The sequence below is a fragment of the Nothobranchius furzeri genome, chromosome 15 (assembly GCF_043380555.1).
Source record: "Nothobranchius furzeri strain GRZ-AD chromosome 15, NfurGRZ-RIMD1, whole genome shotgun sequence".
In the NCBI taxonomy this organism is placed as follows: domain Eukaryota; kingdom Metazoa; phylum Chordata; class Actinopteri; order Cyprinodontiformes; family Nothobranchiidae; genus Nothobranchius; species Nothobranchius furzeri.
In genome coordinates, this window is record NC_091755.1 from 63,584,726 (window position 1) to 63,609,592 (window position 24,867).

At 40.4% G+C, this 24,867-nt stretch overlaps 2 long non-coding RNA genes across 2 annotated transcripts; both read right to left on the minus strand.

The window, feature by feature from the left end:
- Nucleotides 1-9,514: 9,514 nt before the first annotated feature.
- Nucleotides 9,515-13,028, minus strand: LOC139063412 (uncharacterized). The gene is made up of 4 exons (XR_011516777.1): nucleotides 12,290-13,028; nucleotides 11,665-11,752; nucleotides 11,493-11,575; nucleotides 9,515-11,034 (listed from the first exon to the last, which is right to left on the minus strand). It is a non-coding gene; the product is annotated as an uncharacterized lncRNA (long non-coding RNA).
- Nucleotides 13,029-21,297: 8,269 nt separating this feature from the next.
- LOC139063413 (uncharacterized) lies at nucleotides 21,298-24,206 on the minus strand. Its single transcript, XR_011516778.1, has 4 exons — nucleotides 24,073-24,206; nucleotides 23,448-23,535; nucleotides 23,276-23,358; nucleotides 21,298-22,817 (listed from the first exon to the last, which is right to left on the minus strand). It is a non-coding gene; the product is annotated as an uncharacterized lncRNA (long non-coding RNA).
- Nucleotides 24,207-24,867: the final 661 nt, after the last annotated feature.

Consider the following 24,867-nt stretch of genomic DNA (forward strand, 5'->3'; position numbering starts at 1 on the left):
CAGAAGCCAAGTTATAAGCCCACAAAGGTGTAACTGGACTACTTCTTTTAAATTGACACCAGATCCGGTCACCTTTGGGACATTGTTTAACCCCCTTAGGAAAGTGCTATCATCATGAAACGTTCAGATCACTTACAACTCAATAGATTCTACCTTCCTGTAACGTTTCTGCCTGATTGGACCTTGTTTTCACACAAATGAACCCAGAATGATGTGAAATTGTGCTTCGTGCAACATAATTCTGGGTGCCATTTAAAAACCATAAGTGCTAATGACTCAATTCCTTTTTGTGGTTGTAGGGGCTGTTGATTGGAGTACACTAAAACAAACCTTATATCTCAAGGACATTCAGAAGCCAAGTTATAAGCCCACAAATGTGTAACTGGACTACTTCTTTAAATTGACACCAGATCCGGTGACCTTTGGGACATGGTTTGACCCCCTTAGGAAAGTGCTATCCTCATGAAACGTTCAGATGACTTACAACTCAATAGATTCTACCTTCCTGTAACGTTTCAGCCTGATTGAACCTTGTTTTCACACAAATGAACCCAGAATGATGTGAAATTGTGCTTCGTGCAACATAATTCTGGGTGCCATTTACAAACCATAAGTGCTAATGACTCCATTCCTTTTTGTGGTTGTAGGGGCTATTGATTGGAGTACACTAAAACAAACCTGATCTCTCTAGGACATTCAGAAGCCAAGTTATAAGCCCACAAATGTGTAACTGGACTACTTCTTTAAATTGACACCAGATCCGTTGACCTTTGGGACATGGTTTGACCCCCTTAGGAAATTGCTATCATCATGAAACGTTCAGATCACTTACAACTCAATAGATTCTACCTTCTTGTAACGTTTCAGCCTGATTGGACCTTGTTTTCACACAAATGGATCCAAAATGATGTGAAATTGTGCTTCGTGCAACATAATTCTGGGTGCCATTTACAAACCATAAGTGCTAATGACTCCATTCCTTTGTGTGGTTGTAGGGGCTGTTGATTGGAGTACACTAAAACAAACCTGATCTCTCTAGGACATTCAGAAGCCAAGTTATAAGCCCACAAATGTGTAACTGGACTACTTTAAATTGACACCAGATCCGGTGACCTTTGGGACATGGTTTGACCCCCTTAGGAAAGTGCTATCATCATGAAACATTCAGATCACTTACAACTCAATAGATTCTACCTTCCTGTAACGTTTCAGCCTGATTGGACCTTGTTTTCACACAAATGAACCCAGAATGATGTGAAATTGTGCTTCGTGCAACATAATTCTGGGTGCCATTTAAAAACCATAAGTGCTAATGACTCCATTCCTTTTTGTGGTTGTAGGGGCTGTTGATTGGAGTACACTAAAACAAACCTGATCTCTCTAGGACATTCAGAAGCCAAGTTATAAGCCCACAAATGTGTAACTTGACTACTTCTTTAAATTGACACCAGATCCAGTGACCTTTGGGACATGGTTTGACCCCTTATAGGAATGTGCGATCATCATGAAACATTCAGATCACTTACAACTCAATAGATTCTACCTTCTTGTAACGTTTCAGCCTGATTGGACCTTGTTTTCACACAAATGGACCCAGAATGATGTGAAATTATGCTTCGTGCAACATAATTCTGGGTGCCATTTACAAACCATAAGTGCTAATGACTCCATTCCTTTTTGTGGTTGTAGGGGCTGTTGATTGGAGTACACTAAAACAAACCTGACCTCTCTAGGATATTCAGAAGCCAAGTTATAAGCCCACAAATGTGTAACTGGACTACTTCTTTAAATTGACACCAGATCCGTTGACCTTTGGGACATGGTTTGACCCCCTTAGGAAAGTGCTATCATCAAGAAACATTCAGATCACTTACAACTCAATATATTCTACCTTCTTGTAACGTTTCAGCCTGATTGGACCTTGTTTTCACACAAGTGGACCCAGAATGATGTGAAATTATGCTTCGTGCAACATAATTCTGGGTGCCATTTACAAACCATAAGTGCTAATGACTCCATTCCTTTTTGTGGTTGTAGGGGCTGTTGATTGGAGTAGACTAAAACAAACCTGATCTCTCTAGGACATTCAGAAGCCAAGTTATAAGCCCACAAATGTGTAACTGGACTACTTCTTTAAAGTGACACCAGGCCTGGTGACATTTGGGACATGGTTTGACCCCCTATAGGAATGTGCGATGATCATGAAACGTTCAGATCACTTACAACTCAATAGATTCTACCTTCTTGTAACGTTTCAGCCTGATTGGACCTTGTTTTCACACAAATGGACCCAGAATGATGTGAAATTGTGCTTCGTGCAACATAATTCTGGGTGCCATTTACAAACCATAAGTGCTAATGACTCCATTCCTTTTTGTGATAATGGGGGCTGTTAATTGGAGTACTCTAAAACAAACCTGACCTCTCTAGGATATTCAGAAGCCAAGTTATAAGCCCACAAAGGTGTAACTGGACTACTTCTTTTAAATTGACACCAGATCCGGTGACCTTTGGGACATTGTTTAACCCCCTTAGGAAGGTGCTATCATCATGAAACGTTCAGATCACTTACAACTCAATAGATTCTACCTTCCTGTAACGTTTCTGCCTGATTGAACCTTGTTTTCACACAAATGAACCCAGAATGATGTGAAATTGTGCTTCGTGCAACATAATTCTGGGTGCCATTTAAAAACCATAAGTGCTAATGACTCCATTCCTTTTTGTGGTTGTAGGGGCTGTTGATTGGAATACACTAAAACAAACCTTATCTCTCAAGGACATTCAGAAGCCAAGTTATAAGCCCACAAATGTGTAACTGGACTACTTCTTTAAATTGACACCAGATCCGGTGACCTTTGGGACATGGTTTGACCCCCTTAGGAAAGTGCTATCCTCATGAAACGTTCAGATCACTTACAACTCAATAGATTCTACCTTCCTGTAACGTTTCAGCCTGATTGAACCTTGTTTTCACACAAATGAACCCAGAATGATGTGAAATTGTGCTTCGTGCAACATAATTCTGGGTGCCATTTACAAACCATAAGTGCTAATGACTCCATTCCTTTTTGTGGTTGTAGGGGCTGTTGATTGGAGTACACTAAAACAAACCTGATCTCTCTAGGACATTCAGAAGCCAAGTTATAAGCCCACAAATGTGTAACTGGACTACTTCTTTAAATTGACACCAGATCCGTTGACCTTTGGGACATGGTTTGACCCCCTTAGGAAATTGCTATCATCATAAAACGTTCAGATCACTTACAACTCAATAGATTCTACCTTCTTGTAACGTTTCAGCCTGATTGGACCTTGTTTTCACACAAATGGACCCAGAATGATGTGAAATTGTGCTTCGTGCAACATAATTCTGGGTGCCATTTACAAACCATAAGTGCTAATGACTCCATTCCTTTTTGTGGTTGTAGGGGCTGTTGATTGGAGTACACTAAAACAAACCTGATCTCTCTAGGACATTCAGAAGCCAAGTTATAAGCCCACAAATGTGTAACTGGACTACTTCTTTAAATTGACACCAGATCCGGTGACCTTTGGGACATGGTTTGACCCCTTATAGGAATGTGCGATCATCATGAAACATTCAGATCACTTACAACTCAATAGATTCTACCTTCTTGTAACGTTTCAGCCTGATTGGACCTTGTTTTCACACAAGTGGACCCAGAATGATGTGAAATTGTGCTTCGTGCAACATAATTCTGGGTGCCATTTACAAACCATAAGTGCTAATGACTCCATTCCTTTTTGTGGTTGTAGGGGCTGTTGATTGGAGTAGACTAAAACAAACCTGATCTCTCTAGGACATTCAGAAGCCAAGTTATAAGCCCACAAATGTGTAACTGGACTACTTCTTTAAAGTGACACCAGGCCTGGTGACATTTGGGACATGGTTTGACCCCCTATAGGAATGTGCGATGATCATGAAACGTTCAGATCACTTACAACTCAATAGATTCTACCTTCTTGTAACGTTTCAGCCTGATTGGACCTTGTTTTCACACAAATGGACCCAGAATGATGTGAAATTGTGCTTCGTGCAACATAATTCTGGGTGCCATTTACAAACCATAAGTGCTAATGACTCCATTCCTTTTTGTGATAATAGGGGCTGTTAATTGGAGTACTCTAAAACAAACCTGACCTCTCTAGGATATTCAGAAGCCAAGTTATAAGCCCACAAAGGTGTAACTGGACTACTTCTTTTAAATTGACACCAGATCCGGTGACCTTTGGGATATTGTTTAACCCCCTTAGGAAGGTGCTATCATCATGAAATGTTCAGATAACTTACAACTCAATAGATTCTACCTTCCTGTAACGTTTCTGCCTGATTGAACCTTGTTTTCACACAAATGAACCCAGAATGATGTGAAATTGTGCTTCGTGCAACATAATTCTGGGTGCCATTTAAAAACCATAAGTGCTAATGACTCCATTCCTTTTTGGGGTCGTAGGGGCTGTTGATTGGAATACACTAAAACAAACCTTATCTCTCAAGGTCATTCAGAAGCCAAGTTATAAGCCCACAGATGTGTAACTGGACTACTTCTTTAAATTGACACCAGATCCGGTGACCTTTGGGACATGGTTTGACCCCCTTAGGAAAGTGCTATCCTCATGAAACGTTCAGATAACTTACAACTCAATAGATTCTACCTTCCTGTAACGTTTCTGCCTGATTGAACCTTGTTTTCACACAAATGAACCCAGAATTATGTGAAATTGTGCTTCGTGCAACATAATTCTGGGTGCCATTTAAAAACCATAAGTGCTAATGACTCCATTCCTTTTTGTGGTTGTAGGGGCTGTTGATTGGAGTACACTAAAACAAACCTGATCTCTCTAGGACATTCAGAAGCCAAGTTATAAGCCCACAAATGTGTAACTGGACTACTTCTTTAAATTGACACCAGATCCGGTGACCTTTGGGACATGGTTTGACCCCTTATAGGAATGTGCGATCATCATGAAACATTCAGATCACTTACAACTCAATAGATTCTACCTTCTTGTAACGTTTCAGCCTGATTGGACCTTGTTTTCACACAAATGGACCCAGAATGATGTGAAATTGTGCTTCGTGCAAGATAATTCTGGGTGCCATTTAAAAACCATAAGTGCTAATGACTCCATTCCTTTTTGTGGTTGTAGGGGCTGTTGATTGGAGTACACTAAAACAAACCTTATCTCTCAAGGACATTCAGAAGCCAAGTTATAATCCCTCAAATGTGTAACTGGACTACTTCTTTAAATTTACACCAGATCCGGTGACCTTTGGGACATGGTTTGACCCCCTTAGGAAAGTGCTATCATCATGAAACATTCGGATCACTTACAACTCAATAGATTCTACCTTCCTGTAACGTTTCAGCCTGATTGGACCTTGTTCTCACACAAATGGACCCAAAATGATGTGAAATTGTGCTTCGTGCAACATAATTCGGGGTGCCATTTACAAACCATAAGTGCTAATGACTCCATTCCTTTTTGTGGTTGTAGGGGCTGTTGATTGGAGTAGACTAAAACAAACCTGATCTCTCTAGGACATTCAGAAGCCAAGTTATAAGCCCACAAATGTGTAACTGGACTACTTCTTTAAAGTGACACCAGGCCTGGTGACATTTGGGACATGGTTTGACCCCCTATAGGAATGTGCGATGATAATGAAACATTCAGATCACTTACAACTCAATAGATTCTACCTTCTTGTAACGTTTCAGCCTGATTGGACCTTGTTTTCACACAAATGGACCCAGAATGATGTGAAATTGTGCTTCGTGCAACATAATTCTGGGTGCCATTTACAAACCATAAGTGCTAATGACTCCATTCCTTTTTGTGATAATGGGGGCTGTTAATTGGAGTACTCTAAAACAAACCTGACCTCTCTAGGATATTCAGAAGCCAAGTTATAAGCCCACAAAGGTGTAACTGGACTACTTCTTTTAAATTGACACCAGATCCGGTGACCTTTGGGACAGTGTTTAACCCCCTTAGGAAGGTGCTATCATCATGAAACGTTCAGATAACTTACAACTCAATAGATTCTACCTTCCTGTAACGTTTCTGCCTGATTGAACCTTGTTTTCACACAAATGAACCCAGAATGATGTGAAATTGTGCTTCGTGCAACATAATTCTGGGTGCCATTTAAAAACCATAAGTGCTAATGACTCCATTCCTTTTTGTGGTTGTAGGGGCTGTTGATTGGAATACACTAAAACAAACCTTATCTCTCAAGGACATTCAGAAGCCAAGTTATAAGCCCACAGATGTGTAACTGGACTACTTCTTTAAATTGACACCAGATCCGGTGACCTTTGGGACATGGTTTGACCCCCTTAGGAAAGTGCTATCCTCATGAAACGTTCAGATAACTTACAACTCAATAGATTCTACCTTCCTGTAACGTTTCTGCCTGATTGAACCTTGTTTTCACACAAATGAACCCAGAATTATGTGAAATTGTGCTTCGTGCAACATAATTCTGGGTGCCATTTAAAAACCATAAGTGCTAATGACTCCATTCCTTTTTGTGGTTGTAGGGGCTGTTGATTGGAGTACACTAAAACAAACCTGATCTCTCTAGGACATTCAGAAGCCAAGTTATAAGCCCACAAATGTGTAACTGGACTACTTCTTTAAATTGACACCAGATCCGGTGACCTTTGGGACATGGTTTGACCCCTTATAGGAATGTGCGATCATCATGAAACATTCAGATCACTTACAACTCAATAGATTCTACCTTCTTGTAACGTTTCAGCCTGATTGGACCTTGTTTTCACACAAATGGACCCAGAATGATGTGAAATTGTGCTTCGTGCAACATAATTCTGGGTGCCATTTAAAAACCATAAGTGCTAATGACTCCATTCCTTTTTGTGGTTGTAGGGGCTGTTGATTGGAGTACACTAAAACAAACCTTATCTCTCAAGGACATTCAGAAGCCAAGTTATAATCCCTCAAATGTGTAACTGGACTACTTCTTTAAATTTACACCAGATCCGGTGACCTTTGGGACATGGTTTGACCCCCTTAGGAAAGTGCTATCATCATGAAACATTCGGATCACTTACAACTCAATAGATTCTACCTTCCTGTAACGTTTCAGCCTGATTGGACCTTGTTCTCACACAAATGGACCCAGAATGATGTGAAATTGTGCTTCGTGCAACATAATTCGGAGTGCCATTTACAAACCATAAGTGCTAATGACTCCATTCCTTTTTGTGGTTGTAGGGGCTGTTGATTGGAGTAGACTAAAACAAACCTGATCTCTCTAGGACATTCAGAAGCCAAGTTATAAGCCCACAAATGTGTAACTGGACTACTTCTTTAAAGTGACACCAGGCCTGGTGACATTTGGGACATGGTTTGACCCCCTATAGGAATGTGCGATGATAATGAAACGTTCAGATCACTTACAACTCAATAGATTCTACCTTCTTGTAACGTTTCAGCCTGATTGGACCTTGTTTTCACACAAATGGACCCAGAATGATGTGAAATTGTGCTTCGTGCAACATAATTCTGGGTGCCATTTAAAAACCATAAGTGCTAATGACTCCATTCCTTTTTGTGGATGTAGGGGCTGTTGATTGGAGTACACTAAAACAAACCTGACCTCTCTAGGACATTCAGAAGCCAAGTTATAAGCCCACAAGTGTGTAACTGGACTACTTCTTTAAAGTGACACCAGGCCCGGTGACCTTTGGGACATGGTTTGATCCCCTATAGGAATGTGCGATCATCATGAAACGTTCAGATCACTTACAACTCAATAGATTCTACCTTCCTGTAATGTTTCAGCCTGATTGGACCTTGTTTTCACACAAATGAACCCAGAATGATGTGAAATTGTGCTTCGTGCAACATAATTCTGGGTGCCATTTAAGAACCATAAGTGCTAATGACTCCATTCCTTTTTGTGGTTGTAGGGGCTGTTAATTGGAGTACTCTAAAACAAACCTGACCTCTCTAGGATATTCAGAAGCCAAGTTATAAGCCCACAAAGGTGTAACTGGACTACTTCTTTAAAGTTACTTTAGGACCGGTGACCTTTGGGATACGGTTTGACCCCCTATAGGAATGTGTGATCATCATGAAACGTTCAGATCACTTACAACTCAATAGATTCTACCTTCCTGTAACGTCTCAGCCTGATTGGACCTTGTTTTCACACAAATGAACCCAGAATGATGTGAAATTTTGCTTCGTGCAACATAATTCTGGGTGCCATTTACAAACCATAAGTGCTAATGACTCCATTCCTTTTTGTGATTGTAGGGGCTGTTGATTGGAGTACACTAAAACAAACCTGATCTCTCTAGGACATTCAGAAGCCAAGTTATAAGCCCACAAATGTGTAACTGGACTACTTCTTTAAAGTGACAACAGGCCCGGTGACCTTTGGGACATGGTTTGACCCCCTTAGGAAAGTGCTATCATCATGAAACGTTCGGATCACTTACAACTCAATAGATTCTACCTTCATGTAACGTTTCAGCCTGATTGGACCTTGTTCTCACACAAATGAACCCAGAATGATGTGAAATTGTGCTTCGTGCAACATAATTCTGGGTGCCATTTAAAAACCATAAGTGCTAATGACTCTATTCCTTTTTGTGGTTGTAGGGGCTGTTGATTGGAGTACACTAAAACTAACCTGATCTCTCTAGGACATTCAGAAGCCAAGTTATAAGCCCACAAATGTGTAACTGGACTACTTCTTTAAATTGACACCAGATCCGGTGACCTTTGGGACATGCTTTGACCCCTTATAGGAATGTGCGATCATCATGAAACATTCAGATCACTTACAACTCAATAGATTCTACCTTCTTGTAACGTTTCAGCCTGATTGGACCTTGTTTTCACACAAGTGGACCCAGAATGATGTGAAATTATGCTTCGTGCAACATAATTCTGGGTGCCATTTACAAACCATAAGTGCTAATGACTCCATTCCTTTTTGTGGTTGTAGGGGCTGTTGATTGGAGTAGACTAAAACAAACCTGATCTCTCTAGGACATTCAGAAGCCAAGTTATAAGCCCACAAATGTGTAACTGGACTACTTCTTTAAAGTGACACCAGGCCTGGTGACATTTGGGACATGGTTTGACCCCCTATAGGAATGTGCGATGATCATGAAACGTTCAGATCACTTACAACTCAATAGATTCTACCTTCTTGTAACGTTTAAGCCTGATTGGACCTTGTTTTCACACAAATGGACCCAGAATGATGTGAAATTGTGCTTCGTGCAACATAATTCTGGGTGCCATTTAAAAACCATAAGTGCTAATGACTCTATTCCTTTTTGTGGTTGTAGGGGCTGTTGATTGGAGTACACTAAAACAAACCTGATCTCTCTAGGACATTCAGAAGCCAAGTTATAAGCCCACAAATGTGTAACTGGACTTCTTCTTTAAAGGAGACATAACATGCTTTTAAGTTATTCCTTTTTACATCTAAATCCTTCAGTTGGGGGTCTAAAAACAGTGGAACTGCAGTTCTTTGGTCTGATTTCCTCATTATTGTTGCTCTACAGACCCTCATCTACCCCTGTTCTGAGGAGAGTCTTGAGAACGAGCCGTTTTGGGTACTGTCTCTTTAAACTGGAGGAGGAGCTGTAAACTCCGCCCCCCCCCTCCATAGTGCAGACCTGTACTCTCCTCCCCCAGCTGGACTTTGTAGTTCTATAGAGAAATCATTATTTAGCATAGCAGATTTAGCATAGCATATTAGCATTTTTAAAACATGTGGGGAGAGTAGTTCATCAAGCTGTTTCAAGGCTGCTAACTCTCTCATGCATTTGTCTGTAGTCACTCACACACACCCGTCACGGCCGACGGAGGGACAAGCTAGCAGGCACGTGCACGCGCGCACATACACACACACACACCCGTCACGGCCGACGGAAGGACAAGCAGCAGGCGCGCGCGCACACACACACACAAGGAATGCTGCTTGCTTATTTATTTCTATAAAAAATGTTTTAAAAAATGATACAGCTCATTAAAACACCATTAAAAGAATATATTTTATTAAGATCTCTATCTATATATATATATACATACATATAATTATAAATAATTTTATAAGTAGTCTTATTTAATATTGGGTGTCTTAATGGCTGAAAATGGATAAAAAGCAGTTACATTTTAATTTAAAGATTTGAGATTCTAGTCAAAAATAAAGAACATTCCTCCAAATGTTCTTTAATGTGATCATTATAATTCTAATGCTTACAACTTTTTTATTGTCTGCAATGTGTAGCCTATATCTTTATTAAATGTGTGTTTTGCTGTAAAGTGGTAATTCTCTCTAATGTGTACAGAGAGGTGGACATCAGTGCTGCAGTGAAATTCCCAAGATCAGTCTGCTTTGCTGACAAATATAGTTAAATCTTACCTGCATTCTAAATAAATACCGTTAGGTGAAAACATCAGTAGGCATCGAGTTATTGATACAATCCCTAACAGCCAGAATGGAAGAAGAGCATGCTGGGTCATCCTGGACCTGAGCCTGTTCTGTGTATTTACCTACAGGATGCAATAAATGTCTACAAGGCGGAGTTTGGACCATTACATCTAAAAGAAAACATACAATCAGTGATTTTTTTAATTGTTTACATTAATATACAAATTTTCTAAGTATTAACCTCACAGCAAATAAGTAGAACAATATAATAAACAGGTTTTAGTAGTTAAACAGGCGTTATGCACAAAGGTGCTTTGTGTCTCGGTGCTGGTGGTATCTAGGTCTCAGAGTTCCTGTCCTCCTGCCGTCTTCTGTTGTCCTCAGGATACGGATTGACGTTTCCTGATGATGAGGGAGGGGCAGTATGTGGGCTTCAAACTGGTCCTGGATAACAGTGGGAGACCTCCGTTGTCTCTGAGACCAGAGGGTTGGTGAGATGCAGATCTTCTCTACCTCATCTAGAAACGGAGTTGGTTCAGGGAAAACTTTTCCAAAGACCAGTTCCATGATGTCATCGTCATATTCTGCAATGATAGACAATAACTTTAATGACATATTTTGTTTACAAGCAGCTTTAGGAAAGTTGTTTCTTTAGCTTTCATGTTTATAGTCACGTTTGTGTTTGTTCACAAGTTCACTTTGCTGCAGTGACTTCATATTTTCCTGCAAATGTAATAAAATAGTGACACTAAAATTATACAAATGATTCCTTATGAAAGGAAGCTCATTAGAGAGCAGTGCAGACAGACTTACTACATGCTGCAGCTGTTTTTGTAGGCCAGCTGCTGCTGAATTTGGGGAAAGTTATTCTGCACACATCCAGATCAGATGGTCGATTACAGAAAATAATGTAATTCAATAATTTCTAAACAGACTAAACAAGTAAAACGTCAAATAAATCACTCTGCTGTCATCAGACGGAGTGATTCAGGGGGTGAGGTGTTCTTAATGATGAGGGTGGCTGAGGTGTGTCATCACTCACTTTGGTCTGGTCCAGACCGTCTCTTTACTGGTGCGTCTCCTTCCTCAGTAGGTGAAGCTTCAACATCTGAACGTTCTGTGTTCCTTAGAGGAGAAGAAAAGTAACATTAGCAAGCTGGCTAAATTATTTTTACTAGCATCTCAAGGACTTGGAGAAGCAGATCTTCACTTACCAGACCAGTTTGTCCCAGCTGAGCTCATCAGGGCGTTAGTCTGACAGCCTGTCAGTGAAACACGGCTCCAGCCTTCTGGATGTGGACTCTAAAAAGCAAAGGAACATTTCTACTTTTGTTTTAATTATTTTAAAGCTGATTTTATCAGCTTTCCAATGCTCACGCTCATACAGACGGTGAGCTTTGCTGCGTCTGACTGATGCAGAGTTCGTTTTTATATCTGCAGTGAGACAAAAAACTAACCTCACTCCACTCAGAGATTGTTCTTTAAAACTCTATTAAATCCACTGTTTTGACGCACTTTAATGACTTTGTCACGCTGCATTTTAGCTGATATGGGACTTTATTTACTGGATGCTAAGATTACATCACACTCACGTAGAATAACACACAGGCTCTCTGCTGTTACAATCAGTGGAAGGTTATCATCTGGTGTAAAAGAAGGAGTTGATCAGAAATCACGTTTTATTCCACGAAAATCAGCCAAATCCGCATTAATCTGGGTGCTAACTTTACTAGCATACTGTGCTAGCGATAGCAAGCCGGATGCTAACGCTTTAGTGCTGCTAATGCCCGTAAATCTAAAGTAAAGTTTGTCGACATTTTAGAGTGATATGAAGCTTACCGCTCTGCTGCTGTGTCCCGGTGCTGCCAAATTCAGATGGAAATGACTCCTTTTAGATAGATGAAGCCCTCAGTACTTACTAGCCTGGGAGACACGAACGAACGAACCACGCGCGCGCGCACGCACACACACACACACACACACACACACACTACTTTTTCTTCTGTGTTTTTTTTAGCAGTAGTGTCATCAGCTCCTGGGTTTAAATACTGCCACACCACCCTTCCTTAAAACGAGGAACAGTTTTGAGCTGTGTGTGGCTAAAATAACCAGACATTCTGCATTTTTCCAATAGGACTACAAAAAATCTTAGCAAGAAGAAAAAATGGCGGATTGGCTCTGTGTTTAGCTGAGGGCCATTACCATATTTGGTAGTTATCCTGACGAAATAAATTACTGATGTAATAGATAATTTGAAAAACTGAACGGGTGGACAAATATGCCCAAAACTTAATTATTAAATATCTAAATAGCAACTCCAGTGAATAATATAAGCCTTTTTGCTCACTTAGACACTTAAAATGTGAAACACACCGTGTTAATGGATAAAAAAGTGGGTTTTTCATGTTATGTCTCCTTTAAATTGACACCAGATCCGGTGACCTTTGGGACATGGTTTGACCCCCTTATAGGAATGTGCGATCATCATGAAACATTCAGATCACTTACAACTCAATAGATTCTACCTTCTTGTAACGTTTCAGCCTGATTGGACCTTGTTTTCACACAAATGGACCCAGAATGATGTGAAATTGTGCTTCGTGCAACATAATTCTGGGTGCCATTTAAAAACCATAAGTGCTAATGACTCCATTCCTTATTGTGGATGTAGGGGCTGTTGATTGGAGTACACTAAAACAAACCTGACCTCTCTAGGACATTCAGAAGCCAAGTTATAAGCCCACAAGTGTGTAACTGGACTACTTCTTTAAAGTGACAACAGGCCCGGTGACCTTTGGGACATGGTTTGACCCCCTTAGGAAAGTGCTATCATCATGAAACGTTCGGATCACTTACAACTCAATAGATTCTACCTTCCTGTAAAGTTTCAGCCTGATTGGACCTTGTTTTCACACAAATGAACCCAGAATGATGTGAAATTGTGCTTCGTGCAACATAATTCTGGGTGCCATTTAAAAACCATAAGTGCTAATGACTCTATTCCTTTTTGTGGTTGTAGGGGCTGTTGATTGGAGTACACTAAAACAAACCTGATCTCTCTAGGACATCCAGAAGCCAAGTTATAAGCCCACAAATGTGTAACTGGACTACTTCTTTAAATTGACACCAGATCCGGTGACCTTTGGGACATGGTTTGACCCCTTATAGGAATGTGCGATCATCATGAAACATTCAGATCACTTACAACTCAATAGATTCTACCTTCTTGTAACGTTTCAGCCTGATTGGACCTTGTTTTCACACAAGTGGACCCAGAATGATGTGAAATTATGCTTCGTGCAACATAATTCTGTGTGCCATTTACAAACCATACGTGCTAATGACTCCATTCCTTTTTGTGGTTGTAGGGGCTGTTGATTGGAGTAGACTAAAACAAACCTGATCTCTCTAGGACATTCAGAAGCCAAGTTATAAGCCCAAAAATGTGTAACTGGACTACTTCTTTAAAGTGACACCAGGCCTGGTGACATTTGGGACATGGTTTGACCCCCTATAGGAATGTGCGATGATCATGAAACGTTCAGATCACTTACAACTCAATAGATTCTACCTTCTTGTAACGTTTAAGCCTGATTGGACCTTGTTTTCACACAAATGGACCCAGAATGATGTGAAATTGTGCTTCGTGCAACATAATTCTGGGTGCCATTTAAAAACCATAAGTGCTAATGACTCTATTCCTTTTTGTGGTTGTAGGGGCTGTTGATTGGAGTACACTAAAACAAACCTGATCTCTCTAGGACATTCAGAAGCCAAGTTATAAGCCCACAAATGTGTAACTGGACTTCTTCTTTAAATTGACACCAGATCCGGTGACCTTTGGGACATGGTTTGACCCCCTTATAGGAATGTGCGATCATCATGAAACATTCAGATCACTTACAACTCAATATATTCTACCTTCTTGTAACGTTTCAGCCTGATTGGACCTTGTTTTCACACAAATGGACCCAAAATGATGTGAAATTGTGCTTCGTGCAACATAATTCTGGGTGCCATTTAAAAACCATAAGTGCTAATGACTCCATTCCTTATTGTGGATGTAGGGGCTGTTGATTGGAGTACACTAAAACAAACCTGACCTCTCTAGGACATTCAGAAGCCAAGTTATAAGCCCACAAGTGTGTAACTGGACTACTTCTTCAAAGTGACACCAGGCCCGGTGACGTTTCGGACATGGTTTGACCCCCTTAGGAAAGTGCTACCATCATGAAACGTTCAGATCACTTACAACTCAATAGATTCTACCTTCCTGTAACGTTTCAGCCTGAATGGACCTTGTTTTCACAAAAATGAACCCAGAATGATGTGAAATTGTGCTTCGTGCAACATAATTCTGGGTGCCATTTACAAACCATAAGTGCTAATGACTCCATTCCTTTTTGTGTTTGTAGGGGCTGTTGATTGGAGTACACTAAAACAAACCTGATCTCTCTAGGACATTCAGAAGCCAAGTTATAAGCCCACAAATGTGTAACTGGACTACTTCTTTAAATTGACACCAGATCCGGTGACCTTTGGGACATGGTTTGACCCCTTATAGGAATGTGCGATCATCATGAAACATTCAGATCACTTACAACTCAATAGATTCTACCTTCTTGTAACGTTTCAGCCTGATTGGACCTTGTTTTCACACAAGTGGACCCAGAATGATGTGAAATTATGCTTCGTGCAACATAATTCTGGGTGCCATTTACAAACCATAAGTGCTAATGACTCCATTCCTTTTTGTGGTTTTAGGGGCTGTTGATTGGAGTAGACTAAAACAAACCTGATCTCTCTAGGACATTCAGAAGCCAAGTTATAAGCCCACAAATGTGTAACTGGACTACTTCTTTAAAGTGACACCAGGCCTGGTGACATTTGGGACATGGTTTGACCCCCTATAGGAATGTGCGATGATCATGAAACGTTCAGATCACTTACAACTCAATAGATTCTACCTTCTTTTAACGTTTCAGCCTGATTGGACCTTGTTTTCACACAAATGGACCCAGAATGATGTGAAATTGTGCTTCGTGCAACATAATTCTGGGTGCCATTTACAAACCATAAGTGCTAATGACTCCATTCCTTTTTGTGATAATGGGGGCTGTTAATTGGAGTACTCTAAAACAAACCTGACCTCTCTAGGATATTCAGAAGCCAAGTTATAAGCCCACAAAGGTGTAACTGGACTACTTCTTTTAAATTGACACCAGATCCGGTGACCTTTGGGACATTGTTTAACCCCCTTAGGAAGGTGCTATCATCATGAAACGTTCAGATCACTTACAACTCAATAGATTCTACCTTCCTGTAACGTTTCTGCCTGATTGAACCTTGTTTTCACACAAATGAACCCAGAATGATGTGAAATTGTGCTTCGTGCAACATAATTCTGGGTGCCATTTAAAAACCATAAGTGCTAATGACTCCATTCCTTTTTGTGGTTGTAGGGGCTGTTGATTGGAATACACTAAAACAAACCTTATCTCTCAAGGACATTCAGAAGCCAAGTTATAAGCCCACAAATGTGTAACTGGACTACTTCTTTAAATTGACACCAAATCCGGTGACCTTTGGGACATGGTTTGACCCCCTTAGGAAAGTGCTATCCTCATGAAACGTTCAGATCACTTACAACTCAATAGATTCTACCTTCCTGTAACGTTTCAGCCTGATTGAACCTTGTTTTCACACAAATGAACCCAGAATGATGTGAAATTGTGCTTCGTGCAACATAATTCTGGGTGCCATATACAAACCATAAGTGCTAATGACTCCATTCCTTTTTGTGGTTGTAGGGGCTGTTGATTGGAGTACACTAAAACAAACCTGATCTCTCTAGGACATTCAGAAGCCAAGTTATAAGCCCACAAATGTGTAACTGGACTACTTCTTTAAATTTACACCAGATCCGGTGACCTTTGGGACATGGTTTGACCCCCTTAGGAAAGTGCTATCATCATGAAACATTCGGATCACTTACAACTCAATAGATTCTACCTTCCTGTAACGTTTCAGCCTGATTGGACCTTGTTCTCACACAAATGGACCCAGAATGATGTGAAATTGTGCTTCGTGCAACATAATTCGGAGTGCCATTTACAAACCATAAGTGCTAATGACTCCATTCCTTTTTGTGGTTGTAGGGGCTGTTGATTGGAGTAGACTAAAACAAACCTGATCTCTCTAGGACATTCAGAAGCCAAGTTATAAGCCCACAAATGTGTAACTGGACTACTTCTTTAAAGTGACACCAGGCCTTGTGACATTTGGGACATGGTTTGACCCCCTATAGGAATGTGCAATGATAATGAAACGTTCAGATCACTTACAACTCAATAGATTCTACCTTCTTGTAACGTTTCAGCCTGATTGGACCTTGTTTTCACACAAATGGACCCAGAATGATGTGAAATTGTGCTTCGTGCAACATAATTCTGGGTGCCATTTAAAAACCATAAGTGCTAATGACTCCATTCCTTTTTGTGGATGTAGGGGCTGTTGATTGGAGTACACTAAAACAAACCTGACCTCTCTAGGACATTCAGAAGCCAAGTTATAAGCCCACAAGTGTGTAACTGGACTACTTCTTTAAAGTGACACCAGGCCCGGTGACCTTTGGGACATGGTTTGATCCCCTATAGGAATGTGCGATCATCATGAAACGTTCAGATCACTTACAACTCAATAGATTCTACCTTCCTGTAATGTTTCAGCCTGATTGGACCTTGTTTTCACACAAATGAACCCAGAATGATGTGAAATTGTGCTTCGTGCAACATAATTCTGGGTGCCATTTAAGAACCATAAGTGCTAATGACTCCATTCCTTTTTGTGGTTGTAGGGGCTGTTAATTGGAGTACTCTAAAACAAACCTGACCTCTCTAGGATATTCAGAAGCCAAGTTATAAGCCCACAAAGGTGTAACTGGACTACTTCTTTAAAGTTACTTCAGGCCCGGTGACCTTTGGGATACGGTTTGACCCCCTATAGGAATGTGTGATCATCATGAAACGTTCAGATCACTCACAACTCAATAGATTCTACCTTCTTGTAACGTTTCAGCCTGATTGGACCTTGTTTTCACACAAATGGACCCAGAATTATGTGAAATTGTGCTTCGTGCAACATAATTCTGGGTGCCATTTACAAACCATAAGTGCTAATGACTCCATTCCTTTTTGTGGTTGTAGGGGCTGTAGATTAGAGTACACTAAAACAAACCTGATCTCTCTAGGACATTCAGAAGCCAAGTTATAAGCCCACAAATGTGTAACTGGTCTACTTCTTTAAATTGACACCAGATCCGGTGACGTTTCGGACATGGTTTGACCCCCTTAGGAAAGTGCTACGATCATGAAACGTTCAGATCACTTACAACTCAATAGATTCTACCTTCCTGTAACGTTTCAGCCTGATTGGACCTTGTTTTCACACAAATGAACCCAGAATGATGTGAAATTTTGCTTCGTGCAACATAATTCTGGGTGCCATTTACAAACCATAAGTGCTAATGACTCTATTCCTTTTTGTGGTTGTAGGGGCTGTTGATTGGAGTACACTAAAACAAACCTGATCTCTCTAGGACATTCAGAAGCCAAGTTATAAGCCCACAAATGTGTAACTGGACTTCTTCTTTAAATTGACACCAGATCCGGTGACCTTTGGGACATGGTTTGACCCCCTTATAGGAATGTGCGATCATCATGAAACATTCAGATCACTTACAACTCAATAGATTCTACCTTCTTGTAACGTTTCAGCCTGATTGGACCTTGTTTTCACACAAATGGACCCAGAATGATGTGAAATTGTGCTTCGTGCAACATAATTCTGGGTGCCATTTAAAAACCATAAGTGCTAATGACTCCATTCCTTATTGTGGATGTAGGGGCTGTTGATTGGAGTACACTAAAACAAACCTGACCTCTCTAGGACATTCAGAAGCCAAGTTATAAGCCCACAAGTGTGTAACTGGACTACTTCTTCAAAGTGACACCAGGCCCGGTGACGTTTCGGACATGGTTTGACCCCCTTAGAAAAGTGCTACCATCATGAAACGTTCAGATCACTTACAACTCAATAGATTCTACCTTCCTGTAACGTTTCAGCCTGAATGGACCTTGTTTTCACAAAAATGAACCCAGAATGATGTGAAATTGTGCTTCGTGCAACATAATTCTGGGTGCCATTTACAAACCATAAGTGCTAATGACTCCATTCCTTTTTGTGTTTGTAGGGGCTGTTGATTGGAGTACACTAAAACAAACCTGATCTCTCTAGGACATTCAGAAGCCAAGTTATAAGCCCACAAATGTGTAACTGGACTACTTCTTTAAATTGACACCAGATCCGGTGACCTTTGGGACATGGTTTGACCCCTTATAGGAATGTGCGATCATCATGAAACATTCAGATCACTTACAACTCAATAGATTCTACCTTCTTGTAACGTTTCAGCCTGATTGGACCTTGTTTTCACACAAGTGGACCCAGAATGATGTGAAATTATGCTTCGTGCAACATAATTCTGGGTGCCATTTACAAACCATGAGTGCTAATGACTCCATTCCTTTTTGTGGTTGTAGGGGCTGTTGATTGGAGTAGACTAAAACAAACCTGATCTCTCTAGGACATTCAGAAGCCAAGTTATAAGCCCACAAATGTGTAACTGGACTACTTCTTTAAAGTGACACCAGGCCTGGTGACATTTGGGACATGGTTTGACCCCCTATAGGAATGTGCGATGATCATGAAACGTTCAGATCACTTACAACTCAATAGATTCTACCTTCTTTTAACGTTTCAGCCTGATTGGACCTTGTTTTCACACAAATGGACCCAGAATGATGTGAAATTGTGCTTCGTGCAACATAATTCTGGGTGCCATTTACAAACCATAAGTGCTAATGACTCCATTCCTTTTTGTGATAATGGGGGCTGTTAATTGGAGTACTCTAAAACAAACCTGACCTCTCTAGGATATTCAGAAGCCAAGTTATAAGCCCACAAATGTGTAACTGGACTACTTCTTTAAATTGACACCAAATCCGGTGACCTTTGGGACATGGTTTGACCCCCTTAGGAAAGTGCTATCCTCATGAAACGTTCAGATCACTTACAACTCAATAGATTCTACCTTCCTGTAACGTTTCAGCCTGATTGAACCTTGTTTTCACACAAATGAACCCAGAATGATGTGAAATTGTGCTTCGTGCAACATAATTCTGGGTGCCATTTACAAACCATAAGTGCTAATGACTCCATTCCTTTTTGTGGTTGTAGGGGCTGTTGATTGGAGTACACTAAAACAAACCTGATCTCTCTAGGACATTCAGAAGCCAAGTTATAAGCCCACAAATGTGTAACTGGACTACTTCTTTAAATTGACACCAGATCCGGTGACCTTTGGGACATGGTTTGACCCCTTATAGGAATGTGCGATCATCATGAAACATTCAGATCACTTACAACTCAATAGATTCTACCTTCTTGTAACGTTTCAGCCTGATTGGACCTTGTTTTCACACAAATGGACCCAGAATGATGTGAAATTGTGCTTCGTGCAACATAATTCTGGGTGCCATTTAAAAACCATGAGTGCTAATGACTCCATTCCTTTTTGTGGTTGTAGGGGCTGTTGATTGGAGTACACTAAAACAAACCTTATCTCTCAAGGACATTCAGAAGCCAAGTTATAATCCCTCAAATGTGTAACTGGACTACTTCTTTAAATTTACACCAGATCCGGTGACCTTTGGGACATGGTTTGACCCCCTTAGGAAAGTGCTATCATCATGAAACATTCGGATCACTTACAACTCAATAGATTCTACCTTCCTGTAACGTTTCAGCCTGATTGGACCTTGTTTTCACACAAATGAACCCAGAATGATGTGAAATTGTGCTTCGTGCAACATAATTCTGGATGCCATTTACAAACCATAAGTGCTAATGACTCCATTTCTTTTTGTGATTGTAGGGGCTGTTGATTGGAGTACACTAAAACAAACCTGATCTCTCTAGGACATTCAGAAGCCAAGTTATAAGCCCACAAATGTGTAACTGGACTACTTCTTTAAAGTGACACCAGGCCTGGTGACATTTGGGACATGGTTTGACCCCCTATAGGAATGTGCGATGATCATGAAACGTTCAGATCACTTACAACTCAATAGATTCTACCTTCTTTTAACGTTTCAGCCTGATTGGACCTTGTTTTCACACAAGTGGACCCAGAATGATGTGAAATTATGCTTCGTGCAACATAATTCTGGGTGCCATTTACAAACCATAAGTGCTAATGACTCCATTCCTTTTTGTGGTTGTAGGGGCTGTTGATTGGAGTAGACTAAAACAAACCTGATCTCTCTAGGACATTCAGAAGCCAAGTTATAAGCCCACAAATGTGTAACTGGACTACTTCTTTAAAGTGACACCAGGCCTGGTGACATTTGGGACATGGTTTGACCCCCTATAGGAATGTGCGATGATCATGAAACGTTCAGATCACTTACAACTCAATAGATTCTACCTTCTTGTAACGTTTAAGCCTGATTGGACCTTGTTTTCACACAAATGGACCCAGAATGATGTGAAATTGTGCTTCGTGCAACATAATTCTGGGTGCCATTTAAAAACCATAAGTGCTAATGACTCTATTCCTTTTTGTGGTTGTAGGGGCTGTTGATTGGAGTACACTAAAACAAACCTGATCTCTCTAGGACATTCAGAAGCCAAGTTATAAGCCCACAAATGTGTAACTGGACTTCTTCTTTAAAGGAGACATAACATGCTTTTAAGTTATTCCTTTTTACATCTAAATCCTTCAGTTGGGGGTCTAAAAACAGTGGAACTGCAGTTCTTTGGTCTGATTTCCTCATTATTGTTGCTCTACAGACCCTCATCTACCCCTGTTCTGAGGAGAGTCTTGAGAACGAGCCGTTTTGGGTACTGTCTCTTTAAACTGGAGGAGGAGCTGTAAACTCCGCCCCCCCCCTCCATAGTGCAGACCTGTACTCTCCTCCCCCAGCTGGACTTTGTAGTTCTATAGAGAAATCATTATTTAGCATAGCAGATTTAGCATAGCATATTAGCATTTTTAAAACATGTGGGGAGAGTAGTTCATCAAGCTGTTTCAAGGCTGCTAACTCTCTCATGCATTTGTCTGTAGTCACTCACACACACCCGTCACGGCCGACGGAGGGACAAGCTAGCAGGCACGTGCACGCGCGCACATACACACACACACACCCGTCACGGCCGACGGAAGGACAAGCAGCAGGCGCGCGCGCACACACACACACAAGGAATGCTGCTTGCTTATTTATTTCTATAAAAAATGTTTTAAAAAATGATACAGCTCATTAAAACACCATTAAAAGAATATATTTTATTAAGATCTCTATCTATATATATATATACATACATATAATTATAAATAATTTTATAAGTAGTCTTATTTAATATTGGGTGTCTTAATGGCTGAAAATGGATAAAAAGCAGTTACATTTTAATTTAAAGATTTGAGATTCTAGTCAAAAATAAAGAACATTCCTCCAAATGTTCTTTAATGTGATCATTATAATTCTAATGCTTACAACTTTTTTATTGTCTGCAATGTGTAGCCTATATCTTTATTAAATGTGTGTTTTGCTGTAAAGTGGTAATTCTCTCTAATGTGTACAGAGAGGTGGACATCAGTGCTGCAGTGAAATTCCCAAGATCAGTCTGCTTTGCTGACAAATATAGTTAAATCTTACCTGCATTCTAAATAAATACCGTTAGGTGAAAACATCAGTAGGCATCGAGTTATTGATACAATCCCTAACAGCCAGAATGGAAGAAGAGCATGCTGGGTCATCCTGGACCTGAGCCTGTTCTGTGTATTTACCTACAGGATGCAATAAATGTCTACAAGGCGGAGTTTGGACCATTACATCTAAAAGAAAACATACAATCAGTGATTTTTTTAATTGTTTACATTAATATACAAATTTTCTAAGTATTAACCTCACAGCAAATAAGTAGAACAATATAATAAACAGGTTTTAGTAGTTAAACAGGCGTTATGCACAAAGGTGCTTTGTGTCTCGGTGCTGGTGGTATCTAGGTCTCAGAGTTCCTGTCCTCCTGCCGTCTTCTGTTGTCCTCAGGATACGGATTGACGTTTCCTGATGATGAGGGAGGGGCAGTATGTGGGCTTCAAACTGGTCCTGGATAACAGTGGGAGACCTCCGTTGTCTCTGAGACCAGAGGGTTGGTGAGATGCAGATCTTCTCTACCTCATCTAGAAACGGAGTTGGTTCAGGGAAAACTTTTCCAAAGACCAGTTCCATGATGTCATCGTCATATTCTGCAATGATAGACAATAACTTTAATGACATATTTTGTTTACAAGCAGCTTTAGGAAAGTTGTTTCTTTAGCTTTCATGTTTATAGTCACGTTTGTGTTTGTTCACAAGTTCACTTTGCTGCAGTGACTTCATATTTTCCTGCAAATGTAATAAAATAGTGACACTAAAATTATACAAATGATTCCTTATGAAAGGAAGCTCATTAGAGAGCAGTGCAGACAGACTTACTACATGCTGCAGCTGTTTTTGTAGGCCAGCTGCTGCTGAATTTGGGGAAAGTTATTCTGCACACATCCAGATCAGATGGTCGATTACAGAAAATAATGTAATTCAATAATTTCTAAACAGACTAAACAAGTAAAACGTCAAATAAATCACTCTGCTGTCATCAGACGGAGTGATTCAGGGGGTGAGGTGTTCTTAATGATGAGGGTGGCTGAGGTGTGTCATCACTCACTTTGGTCTGGTCCAGACCGTCTCTTTACTGGTGCGTCTCCTTCCTCAGTAGGTGAAGCTTCAACATCTGAACGTTCTGTGTTCCTTAGAGGAGAAGAAAAGTAACATTAGCAAGCTGGCTAAATTATTTTTACTAGCATCTCAAGGACTTGGAGAAGCAGATCTTCACTTACCAGACCAGTTTGTCCCAGCTGAGCTCATCAGGGCGTTAGTCTGACAGCCTGTCAGTGAAACACGGCTCCAGCCTTCTGGATGTGGACTCTAAAAAGCAAAGGAACATTTCTACTTTTGTTTTAATTATTTTAAAGCTGATTTTATCAGCTTTCCAATGCTCACGCTCATACAGACGGTGAGCTTTGCTGCGTCTGACTGATGCAGAGTTCGTTTTTATATCTGCAGTGAGACAAAAAACTAACCTCACTCCACTCAGAGATTGTTCTTTAAAACTCTATTAAATCCACTGTTTTGACGCACTTTAATGACTTTGTCACGCTGCATTTTAGCTGATATGGGACTTTATTTACTGGATGCTAAGATTACATCACACTCACGTAGAATAACACACAGGCTCTCTGCTGTTACAATCAGTGGAAGGTTATCATCTGGTGTAAAAGAAGGAGTTGATCAGAAATCACGTTTTATTCCACGAAAATCAGCCAAATCCGCATTAATCTGGGTGCTAACTTTACTAGCATACTGTGCTAGCGATAGCAAGCCGGATGCTAACGCTTTAGTGCTGCTAATGCCCGTAAATCTAAAGTAAAGTTTGTCGACATTTTAGAGTGATATGAAGCTTACCGCTCTGCTGCTGTGTCCCGGTGCTGCCAAATTCAGATGGAAATGACTCCTTTTAGATAGATGAAGCCCTCAGTACTTACTAGCCTGGGAGACACGAACGAACGAACCACGCGCGCGCGCACGCACACACACACACACACACACACACACTACTTTTTCTTCTGTGTTTTTTTTAGCAGTAGTGTCATCAGCTCCTGGGTTTAAATACTGCCACACCACCCTTCCTTAAAACGAGGAACAGTTTTGAGCTGTGTGTGGCTAAAATAACCAGACATTCTGCATTTTTCCAATAGGACTACAAAAAATCTTAGCAAGAAGAAAAAATGGCGGATTGGCTCTGTGTTTAGCTGAGGGCCATTACCATATTTGGTAGTTATCCTGACGAAATAAATTACTGATGTAATAGATAATTTGAAAAACTGAACGGGTGGACAAATATGCCCAAAACTTAATTATTAAATATCTAAATAGCAACTCCAGTGAATAATATAAGCCTTTTTGCTCACTTAGACACTTAAAATGTGAAACACACCGTGTTAATGGATAAAAAAGTGGGTTTTTCATGTTATGTCTCCTTTAAATTGACACCAGATCCGGTGACCTTTGGGACATGGTTTGACCCCCTTATAGGAATGTGCGATCATCATGAAACATTCAGATCACTTACAACTCAATAGATTCTACCTTCTTGTAACGTTTCAGCCTGATTGGACCTTGTTTTCACACAAATGGACCCAGAATGATGTGAAATTGTGCTTCGTGCAACATAATTCTGGGTGCCATTTAAAAACCATA